The following is a 2,658-nucleotide window of genomic DNA, read 5'->3' as shown; positions in this document are numbered from 1 at the left end:
ACCCTCCCTGTGACAGCCTGCGAACCGGCCCTCGCTCAGCCCTCGCTCAGCCCTCGCTCAGCCCTCGCTCAGCCCTCGCTCAGCCCTCGCTCAGCCCTCATCAGCATAACCGTATTTGGGCGACCTTCCCTTCCAAACAAGAAGTACGAATTGATTATAGATATCCATAGAATTCCGCGCAGGTGTTTAGCGGCCGGAGATCTCAACCGAAATGAGTTTTATAATTGAACTGGCGGCCGCACTCCCGAGGCTCTGCGAAAAGGGAATTTCCTTTGAGTTCTCAGGGGAATGAGATGGTGTGTCAGAGGGACAAAGACGCCTCTTCCGAAGTCCTTTCTTCAGGGTCGGGGAAGGAGGGGCTTCGTCTCCAGCCACAGCGAGCTACAGGATTCGTTTCCTCTGCTTAAGAGAACCAGAACTAGCGGTCAACATGCAGCGATGCCACTCTCTCCGCGCAACGTAAGCTCTTTATCACAGCCTTTCCAAGCGGTGAATTTTCCCCTGGGTGTAATTTTCAGGGTTCCAAAAGGGAAAATACATTGGGGGATATGATATTAACAAAATATCTATCGGTAGAAAAAAAAATCCATAATGTGATGACTGACTTTTCTACAAGCGCATAAAAAAATCCAGATTTATGCAACGATCACCTGCAGTAATAACCTTGTGGCGCCAGGCTCACTGCTTTTCCAAAAGGCGCGGCGCTGGTGTTTTGTTACCAAAAGGTTCCTCAAATTGTTGGGAATTTTTCCTTATCCAAATGGGAGGGGAAATTGGGATGGGTGAACTGGCAAAAGGAGTTAATCACATAAAAATCATTTGGAAACCATTGCTCTGCCAATATAGATATTGATATATAACAATGGACACTAGTTATACATATATCCATACGCATTTACATACAAATATATGCATACATACATACATACATATATATATATATATATATATATATATATATATATATATATATATATATATATTTACACACACACACACACACACATACACACACTCACACACACACACACAAACACACACACACACATGTATCTCTACATCAATCTCTATATATATCTGTCTTTTCAGCTGAGCAGAAAACGCGAAAAGCGGCGAACAACAGGATTCCATCTACGGCGAGTTAGGCAAGTTGTGGCAAGGCTCCTGTGGACACGAACCCCGACGATCGATGGGAAGTTCACATGGAAAAAACAACACAAAGGAAAGCTATTTTGCTTCTAGATTTCCTCCAGCGGGGCGAGAGGGAGGAAGGAGGGAGGGGAGGGGGATACAAGTAGAGGAGGAGGAGGAGGAGTAGGAGGAGGAAGAAGAGGGGGAGGAGTGGGAGGAGGAAGAGGAGAAAGGGAAGGAGGAGGAGGAGGAGGAGAAGAAGAAAAAGAAGAAGACAGAGATGGAAGGGGAGAGGGGGAAAGGATAAGGAATTGGTGGAGGAAGAGGAAGAATAGGAGGAGGAGGAGGAGTTGTTGAAGGAGGGAGGGGGACAAAGTGGAGGAGAAAAAAAATGGAGGAGGGGTGCGAAGGAGGAGAGGAAAACGAGAAGGGAGAAGGAGTCCTAGTCGGCCGGGGGAGGGGGGAGGGGTGTCTCTCAGGGGGGAGGGGGCGGAAGTAATAACCGCGCGAGAGAAAAAACTCCGGCAAAAGTATTCCTCACATGTTCCTCTTCGTCGCCGCCGTCTGCAGTTTTAGATTCCCGGTCGAAGCCTGAAGCGGCGGCGACAGCGAGGCGACCGCCACCGCGACGGGCCTCTTTGAATTAAAGGGATCTTTATTGTCGCCTTTCGATATGTCGGTGGCCGCCACAAACGTAATGTTTATCTAGGCCAAGTGGATGGTCCTTTGTGATATTACTGTTGTCGCCCATATTTTTTCTGGCATGGTTACACAAGTCAAGAAATTTAAACATCTTTAAAAGTGCAAATATTTTCAGAGACATCACGCATTGAGTAAAGCTTTGAGAGGAAGCGTTTTTAGTATTTTGACTGGTTGAAGGTTTGCGGGCGGGGCGGGGTCAAGACAAGGACTAACTTCCGATTTCTCTCCCTTCCTCCCTTCCCCTATCCCCCCCTCTCCCTTCCTCCCATCCCCTATACCCCTCCTCCCCTCCCCGAAGTCCCTGTGCTGCGTCTCCCCTCGGCGGCCCCGCCTCCTCGCCGCCAAGAATAGCCTCGGATCGGCCAGGTGAGTCGGCCAGGTGAGTCGGCCAGGTGAGTCGGCCAGGTGAGTCGGCCAGGTGAGTGGGCTGCGAGGAGGCACCTGTCCGCCCCCGCCCGCAGCGACACGGCCGTTGTGTCGCCGCCTCCGATGGGCGCTTAATTTGCTCGCTTTGCCTCCTGACAGGCGCCGCGCCAGAGGTCGGAGGGGGAGGGGCGGAGGGGGAGGGGGTTGGGGGACGGGAGGAGGAGGAGAGGGAAAAGGAAGGGGGAAGCGTGGGAGGGGGGCGAGGCTGCCTTATTCAGAGTTACATATTCGCGCGAGTGAATCAGTATTTATAGATATATATGTATATGTATGTATATATATATAAATAAATAAATATATATATATATATATATATATATATATATATATATATATATATATTGAGAGAAAGAGATAGATAGATAGATACATAGATATATATATATATATAGAGAGAGA

Source organism: Penaeus japonicus, unplaced genomic scaffold, assembly GCF_977035675.1.
Source record: "Penaeus japonicus unplaced genomic scaffold, GWHDUDI00000001_assembly GWHDUDI00000002, whole genome shotgun sequence".
Classification (NCBI taxonomy): domain Eukaryota; kingdom Metazoa; phylum Arthropoda; class Malacostraca; order Decapoda; family Penaeidae; genus Penaeus; species Penaeus japonicus.
This window is presented reverse-complemented; position numbering follows the sequence as displayed.